Genomic DNA, 17482 nt, shown 5'->3' on the forward strand with positions numbered 1-17482 from the left:
CCCAGCCGTTTTCCAAGACTTTGTGAACGACATCTTCCGGGATATGCTTTCCACCTCGGTCGTAGTCTATCTGGATGATATTCTCATCAACTCTCCAGATATTGACTCCCACCGGAGAGATGTTTGCAAAGTCTTCGACCTCCTACGGGCAAACTCCCTCTATGCCAAGTTGGAGAAGTGTATGTTCGAGCAGGAGTCCTTACCTTTCCTAGGCTACATCATCTCTGCCCAGGGATTGGCTATGGATCCTGCCAAACTACAGGCTGTGATGGACTGGCAGGAACCCCATTCTCTTAAAGCGGTGCAGCGCTTTATGGGGTTCATTAATTATTATCGCCAGTTCATTCCGCACTTCTCAACTTTGGTAGCTCCCTTGGTTGCCCTCACCAAGAAGGGGGCAAATCCCAAATTGTGGTCTGAGGAGGTCTCCAAGGCCTTTAACTCCATAAAGTCACACTTCGCTAGCGCTCCCATCCTACATCGCCCCGATGTTGATAAGCCATTTATCATGGAGGTGGATGCCTCTTCTGTTGGTGCTGGACCAGTCCTCTTCAAAAAGGATGCTCAAGGTCGGAAGCATCCTTGCTTCTTCTTTTCTAAGACCTTCTCACCAGCAGAGAGGAATTATTCCATCGGGGACAGGGAGTTGCTAGCCATGAAGTTGGCTTTCTCGGAGTGGAGACATCTCTTGGAGGGAGCACGTTTTCCCTTCCAAGTCTTAACAGACCATAAAAATTTGGTGTACCTGCAGACAGCCCAGCGGTTGAATTCTCGCCAGGCCAGATGGTCCTTATTCTTCTCCCGGTTTCATTTCACCCTCCATTTTCTTTCTGGGGAGAAGAACATTCGGGCCGACGCTCTCTCTCGCTCCGTTGTGTCATCTGTGGAGGAGGAAGAGGAGCCTCGGCTTATTGTCCCCACCTAGAGCTTAAGAACTGTGGCCCCGGTTTCGATAGAGTCTGTGCCTCCGGGCAAGACTTTTGTACCATCCAGTTTGCGACCGGAGGTTCTCTCTTGGGCACACTCGTCCAGGGTGGGTGGACATTTTGGTTCCAAAAGGACATCTGAGTTACTGGCGAGGACATACTGGTGGCCGCATATGGCTCGTGATGTCGCAGAATATGTTCGGGCGTGTGTCTCTTGCGCCAAGAACAAGTCCCCTCGGCAACGGCCAGCTGGTTTGCTTTACCCTCTGCCGGTGGCGGACAGGCCCTGGGAGATGGTCGGGATGGACTTTGTGGTGGGTTTACCCAAGTCTCGTAACTGCACCATTGTCTGGGTGATCACCGACCATTTTTCCAAAATGGTGCACTTGGTGCCTCTTCCACGGCTACCTTCTGCACGGGCGTTGGCTGTCTTGTTCATCAAACATATCTTTCGCCTACACGGTATGCCAGACAAAATTGTTAGTGACCGGGGTCCCCAGTTTGCGTCTCGATTCTGGAGAGAGCTTTGTCGTCTACTCAGTATTGAGTTGAATCTCTCTTCGGCATATCATCCCGAGACGAATGGGTTGGTAGAGAGGGCCAACCAGACCTTGGTCACATATTTACGACATTTTGTTTCTGCCAGGCAGGATGACTGGGCATCCTTAATACCGTGGGCAGAGTTTGCGCTTAACAACGCCATAGCCGACTCCACCGGTCAGACTACATTCCTCCTAAATTACGGCCAGCATCTGCGTGTCCCTGTGCCCATGCCTGTGTCTTCTGCTGATTCCAGGGTGGCAGACTGGGCTGTGGAGGCACGGGACATTTGGGACCGCACTCAGGACGCCATTCGGGCCTCCAAGGAGAGAATGAGGTCCTCCGCCGATGCTCATCGGCGTCCCGCTCCGACCTTTGCTCCTGGCGACTTAGTGTGGCTCTCCACCCGTAACATCAGGCTGCGTGTTGAGTCCACTAAGTTTGCACCTCGCTACTTGGGTCCCTTCAAGGTCCTTGAACAGGTTAACCCTGTGGTCTACCGTCTGGCCCTTCCTCCATGCTTGGGTATCACCGACACCTTTCATGTGTCCCTCTTGAAACCCGTATACATGTCCCGGTTTTCCGAGTCATCTGCCGGGACATCGGGTTCGTCTACGGACGATTACGAGGTGAACGCTATTTTGGGGTGCAAGGTGGTACGTGGCAAAAAGTTCTATCTGGTGGATTGGAAGGGTTATGGCCCAGAGGACAGGTCCTGGGAGCCTGCTGAAAACATTCGGGCCCCACAGCTCATTGCTGCCTTTGAGCGTAGCGAGGCCCAAGGAGGGGGGGTCCTAGGAGGGGGGGTAATATTAGGTATCGAGTTCCCACTTCTGCACAAGGGGAATCTCGAGCCATCTCCGCTGCGGTCTTCCATTCTTATCCAGCCGCAGTGGAGTCTGCTCAGCAGAGACGTCGGTCCCAGCGTCTTGCTCAGTCTCACTCTGTACAAAGAGTTACTGCTGCTTTTCCTGCTTCTGCCATTGAAGTCAGTGTTGGGCAGCGGCGAGCAGATGCTTTTGGGGCTAAGTCCTGCTTTTCTCTTTCTGAGCATGCCCAGGGCAAGATCTCCCATTTGGAGATCGAGGGTCACATGCTCAGGTACTGCAGCACATCCCATTGGTCCTCCAGGAAGGTCCTGAAAGGGCAAAACTTTGGTAGCAGCTTCCCATTGGTCCTTTATTGGAAGGTCCTGAACGTGCTGCAACTATATAAGCTGCGCATGACCGCACGGCCATGCGCTAGTGTACATTTGTAAATGTGTGTGTTTTGTGAGTGAAAGTCGCTCTTTAAATAACCCTCCCTATTGGATGACTGTTCGCGGAAGGTGCATGTTTGCTATCTAGCGCCCGACTTAGCCATCAGCACGTAAACACACAATACAGCGTCTTATTGCTGTGACCGCCAGTGTGGCGCCTTGTGCTTTCACAGCGCTTTCCTGACCCAAGCCTGGGTGGTTAGTGGCGTTCGCCAGTGCGGCACTGCATGCACTCTCGTGCTTCTATTGCTGTCACTCTGACACCTCAGTAACGGTGTCGAGCACATGAGGTCTATGTACTCAAATCCTGTGTCTTGGGAGTGAGATCTGAGACTCGTTGCTTGCGCTCTTGGTGCGGTACCACGGCCCTGTGACGTAACAGGGTTCGCTTCCTTCACACAGGGTGAGGTTAGCCCATGTGTGTATTCACTTCGTACCGCCATATAGTCTGTCATTACTTGGCAGCAGGTTCCATCTCTGCACGGTGGACCCCGGGCTGCGAACGCACCATACTCTATCTGTCTTATTATTTGGTGCGTTCCGCTAGCCCTAACAGGTAACAATGCGCACAGCCCGAGTCTGGGCAAGATACTGAGATTGACATCTTTGCTGAGCAGCATCCACTGTGGTCGAGACTGAATGGGAGACCGCAGAGGAAGGTGATGCTTGGATCTTTCTTGTGCAGAGGAAGAATCCCGATGCCTAACACTAGTTTTGGAGAACTAAACCACTACACACCAAGGGATGGTGACCAGAAACACTAGACACCAAGGTGTAACTAGATAGAAAATCTTGGAATCCCAAAGGATTATGAAAAAATCTTCTGCATGTAACCCTTCTTCCACTGGTTCTGCCTCCGCCACCTCCTGTAGGCCTCCACCTGTGCCCTCCACATCTCTCTTAATGAGACACAATTTCCAACAGTGCAGACAATATCCCCCCACCTCTGTACTGCGCAGCCAGGGAAAATCACAATCAGGCAGTGTTTGAATTAATATATCTTGGAGAATGCAGTCACATAGCTCAAGCACTGTGGACAGCTATCCAGGCCAAGTTTGAGCAATGGCTGTCTCCACTGAACCTGGAGTCAGTGAAGGTCATGTGCGATAACAGCACAAACCTGGTGGTGGACCTATGCCGAGGAACTTCACACACTTTCCTTGCATGGTTCACATCCCTGTCCTGGTGGTAGCGCAATTTCTACACCACTATCCCAGCCTGGATGCACTGCTGTAGAAAGGTCATTGACTTACATTTTCCTACATTGCTGCAGATGTCTTTCGGGCTACCAATTAACCAGTTGATATGCGCTGTGCCAACACAGTGGAATTACACTCTGTACATGTTGCAGCTACTGTGGCAGCAGCAATGACCACTGGTAAAGTATGACATTTTACACAGTCTGACCCATTGACCACATGACTTGAAGCATAAAAATCACAAAAAAGTACTAAACAAAAAGGTGTATTTTATTTACCATATAAAATTACCATAAAATACAATTAAATCACAATCAAAATCCAAGTATCACGAACAGAGGTATTTGCATACACGGTACAGGTGCTCCCATGAAAAAATGTGTCGCACAACAGAAACAGGGTATGGGCACAGAGTTAATAAAACAGAGGGAGATTATTTCAATCTAACCAGCGGTATTAGAAAAATAAAGTGACAGTGCACAATATCTAGAGTGGCTTCAGTCCCCTACTAACACATGGGTATGGGGAAACACATATCCCTCAATTCAAAATCGGTCTCAGACCGCATTTAGATTGTTATTTAATCTTATTTTATGGTAATTTTCTATGGTAAATAAATATATCTTTTTGTTTAGTACCTTTTTGCGATTTTTATGCTTCAAGTCATGTGTTCTATGCTATTGGGAAGCTTCACAGGGTATTATCCCAAGTAGTTTATGGATGGTTTCTGAGGACTATTATTATGGTATCTGTATCAGAGATTTTGTATTTGACAGTCTGGCCCATTGTAGTATGAACGTGTAACAAATCAGAGTAGGCACAGGATGAAGGACCTTTGCACACTTTTGCAGTTTCGAAATGGCTACAAAGATGGTTAGCACTGATGTTGCCATCATTAGCATCACTATTCCAGTCATCTACATGCTGGAGCATACTTTGAAAAGTTTGCAGGTGGAGGTGGAAGTTGAAGAGGAAGAGGAGGAAGCAGAGGATACCTCTAACTTTTGGACTGTCAGTGCTCAAGCAGGTGCCATGGGAGGATGGATTATAGCGATCAAATGGGCCAAGTTATCAAACTGTTAGTAAAGGTGCAGGAGCCGAGGATCAAATAGAAGAGGACGAGGAGGAAGAGTTGACAGTCACACAACAGTCATGAGATGAAAAGGATAATGATTCCCTCTCTGTTGTCCACGGTTAGCGGAAAGAGGATGGAGGAAGCCAGCTTAAATTTTTCCCCACCACCATGTACTTGGAACTCATGGAATTGGTCTACACATGAGCGCCTTCTTGCTGTACTATCTGCAACAAGATTGTTGGCAGCATTGTTAGGATTATCAATAGTGCTAAATACTGATTGCTACTAAAGATCAGTGAATATTTAATTTATTCTCTTCAGATTTCAATCGCCAAATTTGCAATATTCACCGAATAATTTGCCGAATATTCATAGAACATAACCGAATGCCATTCATGTCAAAGGGAGGCAAAAACAAACGCATGCACAACACTTTACGAGTCATATAATGGCCCCTAATGCTGACAAAACCCACCAAATGAGGGACAGACACCAGGAAAGTGGCCTAAATTCACCCAAAGTGCAAATTATAGCATGGCACTGCAGCAATCAGCCAGGTATGAGGCATAGGGGTCTGGGACAGCATTTACAGCTTTAAATTGAATGTCACAGTAAGATGAGGTGGGTGAGGGATCGGTGTAGGCCTCCTTTGCTGGGAACCCTGATGCCACACACAATGCCTCTACCTGCTTTCATGCCGAGCCACATGCAGGTGGCACAAATATCAGTTTTGTAGACTATCATTGTCAGAAAAATTTAAGGATAGTAACACGGGTAGTTGAGTCCTAGGAAGTGGAGGCCTGACGGTCTTGGAGGCCTACTGCTACAGGCAACACACTTGAAGAAGACCCAACCAGGAGTGTTCACATTTCCAAAAATTATTGGCAAACAAAACCAAAGTGGCATCAATTTCACCACAGTATTGATAATATAATAGGGACGACAGGTCTTCCACTACATCCAGTCCAGCAGATGGACACCCAACCAGGACTGCTCAAATTTAAACAAATGAGGACCTTACACCACAGAAGTATCATCAATTTCACCAGAGTAGAAATAGTATAATAGGGACAGACAGGTCTTCCACTACAACCAATCCAGCAGATGGACACCCAACCAGTAGTGTTGTTCACATTTAAACAAATGAGGGCCTTACACCACAAAAGTGGCATCAATTTCATCATAGTAGAAATAGTATAATAGAGACCGATAGGTCATCCACTACACCCAATTCAGCAGATGGACATCCAACCAGAATTGCTCACATTTACAAAAATTATTGGCAGACAACACGAAAGTGGCATCAATTTCACCACAGTATTGATAGTATACTAGGGACCGACAGGTCTTCCACTACACTCTTTCCAGCACATGGACACCCATCAAGGAGTGTTCACTTTTTCAAAAATGACTGGCAGACACCTCAAAAGTGGCATCAATTTCACCACAGTAGAAATAGCAAATCGAGCAGATGGACACCCAATTTGGAGTTTTCACATTAAAAAAAATGAGGGCCTGACACCACCGAAGTGGAATAACTGTCACGAGAATAGAAATAGTATAATTTGTGCCAACACGTCTTCCACTACAGCTAACACAGCAGATGTAGACCAACCATAACTGTTCACATTTCCACAAATTTGTGTTAACATCAGCAGCAGGCACAGAAGCCACACTAAAGATATCACAGAGTGCAGTAACATGACATTAATGCATCACTTTCTAGAGTTTCAGGGGATAGTCGGCTGCGCTTATCCATCAGGATTAGGGTTGAGCGACTTTTAGTTTTTCAGGGTCGAGTCGGGTTTCACGGAACCCGACTTTCTCAAAAGTCGGGTCGAGTGAAATCGGCCGATCCTATTGAAAAGTTGAGGTCGGGGATCGGCCGAAACTCGAAACCCAATGTAAGTCTATGGGTTTTTTTTTTTTTTTACATTTCCTTCAGGGCGATATAGCAGAAAAGCCAGTAATTCAATTACCGGCTTTTCATTTCTCCTGCCAAAACCCGACATGATATGAGACATGGTTTACATACAGTAAACCATCTCATATCCCCCTTTTTTTGCATATTCCACACTACTAATGTTAGTAGTGTGTATGTGCAAAATTTCAGCACTCTAGCACTTAAATTTAATGGTTAAATCGCGGAAAAAATTGGCATGGGCTCCCGCGCAATTTTCTACACCAGAGTAGTAAAGCCAGTGACTGAGGGCAGATATTAATAGCCTGGAGAGGGTCCACGGTTATGGCCCCCCCACCCTGGCTAAAAACACCTGCCCCCAGCCACCCCAGAAAAGGCACATCTGTAAGATGACATTTTTGATAGCAGGAGAAAATGGACCTCAAAATTTGTGCAATTTCTTCTGAGTTCACCGATATCCCATATGTGGTCAATAATTACTTTTGAGGCACAGTGCAGAATACAAGAAGCAACATATTGTTGTTCAGATTTTGCTGGAATGGTTTGAGGATGCCAAGTCACATTAGCATAGCCCCTGATGAGCCAGAACAGCAGAACCCCCCCTCCATATATTAGGTCATTTTACAAAGTACAATCCCAATGATTTCATCCAGGGGTGCAGTGATTATTGTGACAACACATTTGCCTCATTATACTATTGGGTGGAGAAGAAAAATAAATGTTGTTTTAGGGCTAATAGGAAAAAATGGACCTCAGTTTGTTGTACAAATTTCTCTTGAGTACAGGAACACTACCATCCAAAAGTTTAGGGTCAGCCATACAATTTTGTGTTTTCCATGAAAACTCATACTTTTATTAATCAAATGAGTTGCCAAATGAATTAAAAATCTAGTCTAGACATTGACAAGGTTTGAAAAAAATTTTTTTATTTGAAATATTAATTTTCTCCTTCAAACTTTTCTTTCGTCAAAGAATGCTCCCTTTGCAGCAATTACAGCATTGCAGACCTTTGGCATTCTAGCAGTTAATTTGCTGAGGTAATCTGGAGACATTTCACCCCATGCTTACAGAAGCTCTTCCCACAAGTTGGTTTGGCTTCATGGACACTTTTTGCATACCATACAGTCAAGTTGCTGCCACAACAGCTCAATGTGGTTGAGATCAGATGACTGCGTTGGCCACTCCATTATAGACTACCAGCTGCCCGTTTTTTTCCCTAAATATTTCTTGCATAATTTGGAGGATATCTTTAGTTTCTTGGCAATATCTCACATGGAATTGCTTTCATTTCTAAGAACAAGAATAGACTGTCGAGTTTCACATGAACGTTCTTTTTTTCTGTCCATTTTGAGAGTTTAATGGAACCAACAAATGTAATGCTCCAGATTCTCAACTAGCTCAAACGAAGGTCAGGTTTATAGGTTCTCTAATCAGCCAAACTGTTTTCAGCTGTACTAACATACTTGCACAAGGGTTTTAAAGGGTATTCTAACCATCCATTAGCCTTCTTACACAGTTCGCAAACACAAAGTACCATAAGAACACTGGGGTGATGGTTGCTGGTAATGGGCCTCTATACACCTATGAAGGTATTGCATTGTAAACTAGACTGTTATGACCTGGTGGTTAGGAGCACCCGGAATGACCTGATAGTTAAATCTCACACAGGACAAGCTCTGGGATGTGGGAGCTCTGCTGACCGCAATCCCTAATCCTATCACACACACTAGAAATAGTCGTGGAGCGCTCCTGACGCTCCCTAGGCGCATCGTCACAGCCTAAGAGCTAGCTAGCCCTAGAGATAGAAAATAAAGCCTACCTTGCCTCAGAGAAATTCCCCAAAGGAAAAGGCAGCCCCCCACATATATTGACTGTGAGTAAAGATGAAAGTCACAAACGCAGAAATGAAACAGGTTTCAGCAAAGGGAGGCCAGACTTACTAAATAGACAGAGGATAGGAAAGGTAGCTTTGCGATCAGCACAAAAAACTACAAAAGACCACGCAGAGTGTGCAAAAAGACCTCCGCACCGACTAACGGTGCGGAGATGCCACTCTGCATCCCAGAGCTTCCAGCTAGCAAGACAAAATCATGATATCCAGCTGGACAAGAAAACAATGAACGAATTAGATACCATCAGGAACTTAGCTTTTACTGGAGTAGACAGGTCACCAGAAAGATCCAAGAGCGAACTGAACCAATGCAGAAACATTGACAGCTGGCATGGAGTAACGATCTAAGTGGAGTTAAATAGAACAGCCAACCAAAGGATAAACCACATCACCTGTGTAAGGAACCTCAGAAGCAGCAGCTCCACTCACAGCCACCAAAGGGAGCCCACGGACAGAACTCACCGAAGTACCATTCATGACCACAGGAGGGAGCTCGACAACAGAATTCACAACAGTACCCCCCCCCCTTGAGGAGGGGTCACCGAACCCTCACCAGAGCCCCCAGGCCGATCAGGATGAGCCAAATGAAAGGCACGAACTAGATCGGCAGCATGAACATCAGAGGCAAAAACCCAGGAATTATCCTCCTGACCATAAGCCTTCCACTTGACCAGGTACTGGAGTTTCTGTCTTGAAACACGAGAATCCAAAATATTCTCCACCACATACTCCAACTCCCCCTCAACCAACACCGGGGCAGGAGGATCAACGGAGGGAACCATAGGCGCCACGTATCTCCGCAACAACGACCTATGGAACACATTATGGATGGCAAAAGAAGCTGGAAGGTCCAAACGAAATGACACATGATTAAGAATTTCAGAAATCTTATATGGCCCAATGAAACGAGGCTTAAACTTAGGAGAGGAAACCTTCATAGGAACATGACGAGATGACAACCAAACCAAATCCCCAACCCGAAGTCGGGGACCAACACAGCGCCAGCGGTTAGCGAAACGTTGAGCCTTCTCCTGGGACAATGTCAAATTGTCCACCACATGAGTCCAAATCTGCTGCAACCTGTCCACCACAGTATCCACACCAGGACAGTCCGAAGGCTCAACCTGCCCTGAAGAGAAACGAGGATGGAAACCAGTATTGCAGAAAAAAGGAGAAATCAAAGTAGCCGAGCTGGCCCGATTTTTAAGGGCGAACTCAGCCAAAGTCAGGAAGGACACCCAATCATCCTGATCAGCAGAAACAAAGCATCTCAGATATGTTTCCAAAGTCTGATTAGTTTGTTTGGTTTGGCCATTAGTCTGAGGATGGAAAGCCGAAGAAAAAGACAAATCAATGCCCATCTTAGCACAAAAGGACCGCCAAAACCTTGAAACAAACTGGGAACCTCTATCCGAGACGATGTTCTCCGGAATGCCATGCAAACGAACCACATGCTGGAAAAACAATGGCACCAAATCAGAGGAGGAAGGCAATTTAGACAAGGGCACCAAATGGACCATCTTAGAGAAGCGATCACAAACCACCCAAATGACCGACATCCTTTGAGAAACAGGGAGATCAGAAATAAAATCCATGGAAATATGCGTCCAGGGCCTCTTCGGGACCGGCAAGGGCAAAAGCAATTCACTGGCACGAGAACAGCAGGGCTTAGCCCGAGCACAAGTCCCACAGGACTGCACAAAAGAACGCACATCCCGTGACAAAGAAGGCCACCAAAAGGATCTAACCACCAAATCTCTGGTACCAAAGATTCCAGGATGACCAGCCAACACCGAACAATGAACGTCAGCGATAACTCTACTAGTCCATCTATCAGGGACAAACAGTTTCTCCGTTGGACAACGGTCAGGTCTATCAGCCTGAAACTTCTGCAGCACGCGCCGCAAATCAGGGGAGATGGCAGACAAAATTACCCCCTCTTTCAGAATACCCGCCGGCTCCGGAAAACCCGGAGAGTCAGGCACAAAACTCCTTGACAGGGCATCAGCCTTCACATTCTTAGATCCCGGAAGGTATGAAACCACAAAATCAAAACGGGAGAAAAAGAGCGACCATCGAGCCTGTCTAGGATTCAACCGTTTGGCAGACTCGAGATAAGTCAAATTCTTGTGATCTGTCAAGACCACCACGCGATGTTTAGCTCCTTCAAGCCAATGTCGCCACTCCTCGAATGCCCACTTCATGGCCAACAATTCTCAATTGCCAACATCATAATTGCGTTCAGCAGGCGAGAATTTTCTAGAAAAGAAGGCACATGGTTTCATCACCGAGCCATCAGAACTTCTTTGCGACAAAACAGCCCCTGCTCCAATCTCAGAAGCATCAACCTCGACCTGAAACGGGAGCGAAACATCTGGCTGGCACAGCACAGGGGCAGAAGAAAAACGACGCTTCAACTCCTGAAAAGCCTCTACAGCCGCAGAGGACCAATTGACCACATCAGCACCTTTCTTGGTCACATCAGTCAACGGTTTAGCAACACTAGAAAAATTAGCGATGAAGCGATGGTAAAAATTAGCAAAGCCCAGGAACTTCTGTAGGCTCTTCACAGATGTCGGCTGAGTCCAATCATAAATGGCCTGGACCTTAACAGGGTCCATCTCGATAGTAGAAGGGGAAAAAATGAAACCCAAAAATGAAACCTTCTGAACTCCAAAGAGACACTTAGACCCCTTCACAAAGAAGGAATTCGCACGAAGGACCTGGAACACCATTCTGACCTGCTTCACATGAGACTCCCAATCATCCGAAAAGACCAAAATGTCATCCAAATATACAATCATGAATCTATCCAGGTACTCTCGGAAGATGTCATGCATAAAGGACTGAAATACAGATGGAGCATTAGAAAGCCCGAATGGCATAACCAGGTACTCAAAATGGCCCTCGGGCGTATTAAATGCTGTTTTCCATTCATCGCCCTGTTTAATTCGCACAAGATTATACGCCCCTCGAAGATCTATCTTGGTGAACCAACTAGCCCCCTTAATCCGAGCAAACAGATCAGACAGCAGCGGCAAGGGGTACTGAAATTTGACTGTGATTTTATTTAGAAGGCGGTAATCAATACAAGGTCTCAACAAACCATCCTTCTTGGCCACAAAAAAGAACCCTGCTCCCAATGGCGACGACGACGGGCGAATATGACCCTTCTCCAAGGATTCCTTTACGTAACTCCGCATAGCGGCGTGCTCAGGCACAGACAAATTAAACAGTCGACCCTTAGGAAACTTACTACCAGGAATCAAATCGATAGCACAATCGCAATCCCTATGCGGAGGTAGGGCACTGGACTTGGGCTCATCAAATACATCCCGGTAATCCAACAAGAACTCTGGGACCTCAGAAGGGGTGGATGATGAAATAGACAGAACTGGAACATCACCATGTACCCCCTGACAACCCCAGCTGGACACAGACATAGATTTCCAATCCAATACTGGGTTATGGACTTGTAGCCATGGCAACCCCAACACAACCACATCATGCAGATTATGCAACACCAAAAAGCGAATATCCTCCTGATGCGCAGGAGCCATGCACATGGTCAGTTGGGTCCAGTACTGAGGCTTATTCTTGGCCAAAGGCGTAGCATCAATTCCTCTCAATGGAATAGGATACTGCAAGGGCTCCAAGAAAAACCCACAGCGCCTAGCAAAGTCCAAGTCCATCAAATTCAGGGCAGCGCCTGAATCCACAAATGCCATGACAGAATAGGATGACAAAGAACAGATCAAAGTAACGGACAAAAGAAATTTCGACTGTACCGTACCAATGATGGCAGACCTAGCGAACCGCTTAGTGCGCTTAGGACAATCGGAGATAGCATGAGTGGAATCACCACAATAAAAACACAGCCCATTCCGACGTCTGTGTTCTTGCCGCTCAGCTCTGGTCAAAGTCCTATCACATTGCATAGGCTCAGGTTTATGCTCAGATAATACCGCCAAATGGTGCACATTTTTACGCTCACGTAAGCGTCGATCGATCTGAATGGCCAAAGACATAGACTCATTCAGACCAGCAGGCATAGGAAATCCCACCATGACATCCTTAAGGGCTTCAGAGAGACCCTTTCTAAAAATTGCTGCCAGCGCACATTCATTCCATTGAGTGAGCACAGACCACTTCCTAAACTTCTGACAATATATCTCTACCTCATCCTGACCCTGACACAGAGCCAGCAAATTTTTCTCTGCCTGATCCACTGAATTAGGTTCATCATACAGCAATCCGAGCGCCAGAAAAAAACGCATCAATATCGCATAATGCAGGATCTCCTGGCGCAAGGGAAAATGCCCAGTCTTGAGGGTCGCCACGTAATAAAGAAATAATGATCTTAACTTGTTGAACTGGGTCACCAGAGGAGCGGGGTTTCAAAGCCAGAAACAGTTTACAATTATTTTTGAAATTCAAAAACTTAGCTCTATCTCCAGAAAATAAGTCAGGAATAGGAATTCTAGGCTCTAACATAGATTTCTGAACCACAATGTCTTGAATATTTTGTACTCTTGCAGTGAGATGATCCACACAAGAAAACAGACCTTTAATGTCCATCACTACACCTGTGTCCTGAACCACCCAAATGTCTAGGGGAAAAGAAAGACAAAACACAGTGCAGAGAAAAAAAAATGGTCTCTGAACTTCTCTTTTCCCTCTATTGAGAAGCATTAGTACTTTGGGCCTCCAGTACTGTTATGAACTGGTGGTTCAGAAACACAATGGACCTGGTGGTTAAGAGCACACAAAGTGACCTGATAGTTACTAATAACATAGGACGAGCTCTGAGACGTGGGAACTCTGCTGACCGCAATCCCTAATCCTATCACACCACACTAGAGGTAGCCGTGGAGCGCTCCTGACCAGACCTAGGCGCCTCGGGCACAGCCTGAGAAACTAGCTAGCCCTGAAGATAGAAAAATAAGCCTACCTTGCCTCAGAGAAATTCCCCAAAGGAAAAGGCAGCCCCCCACATATAATGACTGTGAGTAAAGATGAAAATACAAACACAGAGATGAAATAGATTTTAGCAAAGTGAGGCCCGACTTACTGAATAGACCGAGGATAGGAAAGATAGCTTTGCAGTCAGCACAAAAACCTACAAACAACCACGCAGAGGGCGCAAAAAGACCCTCCGCACCGACTAACGGTACGGAGGTGCTTCCTCTGCGTCCCAGAGCTTCCAGCAAGCAAGACGAACCAAAATAGCAAGCTGGACAGAAAAAATAGCAAACCAAGAAAAACAAGCAGAACTTAGCTTATGCAGGCCACAAGGACGATCCAGGAGAGAGCAAGACCAATACTGGAACATTGACTGGAGGCAAGGAGCAAAGAACTAGGTGGAGTTAAATAGAGCAGCACCTAACAACTTAACCTCGTCACCTGAGGAAGGAAACTCAGAAGCCGCAGCCCCACTCACATCCACTAGAGGAAGCTCATAGACAGAACCAGCCGAAGTACCACTTGTGACCACAGGAGGGAGCTCGACCACAGAATTCACAACAGGTGCAGTAATCATACTGAAACCACAAGTGTGTCATTGAATCTTATACCATTGGGCAATGAAGAAAATTGAATTACAACTGTAGCAAAAAAACTTAGTTTTAGCCCAAGATTTTACATTTTCAACAGGAGAAATGGGTAAAAGTGGCAAATAAATGTGTCCCACAATTTCTGCTGCATGTAGAAATACTTCATATGTGGCTGCACAATACTAGTGACCCATACAGCGAGAGTCGAGAGGGACGGAAAGTTAATTGCCTCCTGGAGCACAGATTTTCCTAGAATAGTTTGCAGACTCCATTGATTTGCTATTTTTGTGGACTGAATTTACTGGGAACATTTTACATAACGTTTGGGGTCACATTTATCCTGTGCGCGACAATAAGCAATTACTTTGTACTACCAGTAACCACATCTAAATCTCTGAGAGACGTGAATATGATGAAACCCCAGAAGGATCCATTCACTATAATGATGCAGCAGAGTTACTCTGGACTGCGTCTGGCTTCTGTTCATCGGTTTCCATTCCTTGCTTTTCAGAAGTGCAAAAAACTGTGGTGGACCATGCTTTTGTGCATGCCTATTAAGACGGACACCGCTGGGTCACAAGCCAGACACTGTCCACAGTGCCTCCATTGTAAGAAATCATCCACAGAGGATTCCATCTAAATCATGCATTTCAGATATTTACACAGAAATCCCGGTTTAAGCACCCAATGCACAGCGCAGGATAAATGTGCGCCGAGCTATATTGCAATCTTTGGGAGGTAGAATTAAAAAGTCAACAGCAGGGGATGAATTGGTTTTATTTATTTTCTATGCCATTCATCATGTTTAATGATGAGCGAATCCTTTCAGCACTATTTATTACTCGCACGAATAGTACGGTATTCGGGCTATTCATTACTCGGTGAGTAATTATCTATTTGCCTCGGTATATTCCACTGACTCGCCCAGCATTTTTGGTGCTTTATTTGTGGCCAATGAACATGCTGGGCTGGCTTGCCAATCACAGTAATGCCGGCGCCATCTTTGGTGTGGCATTACTGTGATTGGCTTGCCTTCCAGCATCAAAGGAACTAATAACATACTTTACTTGTATGCTTCTATACACTTTGGACCTGGCAAGGTTTTCAATGGATAGTTAGTACACAGATGGTGCAGTTTAATGACAATATTTGCTTGTACTGTATCCCAAGTGGCATTTCTGAATGTCTGAGACACGTAATTATCATATAGATCCAGACAAGCAATGAGTGAACAGTAATGTTTATTCTTTATCTCTAGGAATGATAACCCTCTCAGTGCAATATTAAATGTAAATATTCATTTAATATGTTATGTAAATAGATATAAGGTTACTGATATGCAGACATGGTTGAGGGATGAAATTTGTGTGATACAATTACCTTCTTTATCTTCTAGTAAAGAACATATTTCTTATTTTAAATATCAGCATTGCAGAAATTAAATCTGTTGTGCAGAATGAAAAGAGTAATATTCTCTTTTATCATAACCTGGAAATTAATAACTAGTGAAGGAAGAAAATAATTTTAATTAGGAATATATTTAATCCATACATAGCGACCATTCATGTACAAGACACCTTTCTCATTAATTTGACTAAAGATGTTGCTAATTAGTCATTTAAGCTGCAACAACAGTTTTGGCATTTCCTATAGAAGATTTTGAAGTACATGAATCAAAAAGAGAATTGCAGCTCTCAGGAGAAAATGACTGGGAGCAAGATTGAAAACGATCACAATATTTTAAATGAATTGGTCCACCTACATAAAGCAATCTTCAACTGTCAGGCTTTGTTATTTAGCAAAGGCTAAAGGTACCTTCACACTGAACGATATCGCTAGCGATCCGTGACGTTGCAGCGTCCTGGCTAGCGATATCGTTCAGTGTGACAGGCAGCAGCGATCTGGATCCTGCTGTGAGATCGTTGGTCGGAGCAGAAAGTCCAGAACTTTGTTTCGTCGCTGGCTCTCCCGCAGACATCGCTGAATCGGCGTGTGTGACGCCGATTCAGCGATGTCTTCACTGGTAACCAGGGTAAACATCGGGTTACTAAGCGCAGGGCCACGCTTAGTAACCCGATGTTTACCCTGGTTACCAGCGTAAACGTAAAAAAAAACAAACACTACATACTTACATTCCGTGTCTGTCCCCCGGCGCTGTGCTTCTCTGCACTGGCTGTGAGCGCCTGCCAGCCGTAAAGCACAGCAGTGACGTCACCGCTCTGCTTTACGGCTGGTCGGCGCTGACAGTGCAGAGAAGCAGAGCGCCGGAGGACAGACACCGGAATGTAAGTATGTAGTGTTTATTTTTTTTACGTTTATGCTGGTAACCAGGGTAAACATTGGGTTACTAAGCGCGGCCCTGCGCCTAGTAACCCGATGTTTACCCTGGTTACCAGGGGACCGGCATCGCTGGTCGCTGGAGAGCTGTCTGTGTGACAGCTCTCCAGCGACCACACAGCGACTCAGCAGCGATCGGAATCATTGTCTAGATCGCTGCAGCATCGCTTAATGTGATGGTACCTTAAGGATATGTGCACACGTTGCGGATTGGGGTGCAGTTTTCTGCACAAAATCTGCATCTCCTGGCAGAATCAGCAGGTGCAGATTTGCCGCGGATTTTATGTGGATTTTGTGCAGTTTTGTTGCGGATTTTCTGCGTTTTCTGCGGATTTCTATAACGGAAGGGGTCAAAAATGCTGCAGATCCGCACAAAAGAAGTAGCATGCTACTTCTTTTGATCCGCAGTGGTTTTCGTGCGGATTTTTCCACACCATTAGCACAGCTTTTTTTTTCTATTGATTTGCATTGTACTGTAAATCACTTTGCGCGCACTAAATCCGCATCGTGTGCACACAGCCCTAGGGTATGTGCACACAAAAATAAGTTTCAGGCAGATTCCACTCTTAAAACTGTCTGCAAAAAGTTAGCTAAATGCTCAAAAGAATGAACATATGTATTTTTATGTAGCGATGACATGCTATTCATATGCTAAGTCTTTTTAGCATATTTTAAATGATTAAAAAGAACATGTCAGCAGGACTTTTCCAACTAAACTATAGACATGACCATTTTTTGTGCTTTGATTCAAGTAGTGGACATTTATGCACATTTTATTCCAAG

This window comes from Ranitomeya imitator, chromosome 4, assembly GCF_032444005.1.
Source record: "Ranitomeya imitator isolate aRanImi1 chromosome 4, aRanImi1.pri, whole genome shotgun sequence".
Taxonomy (NCBI): Eukaryota; Metazoa; Chordata; class Amphibia; order Anura; family Dendrobatidae; genus Ranitomeya; species Ranitomeya imitator.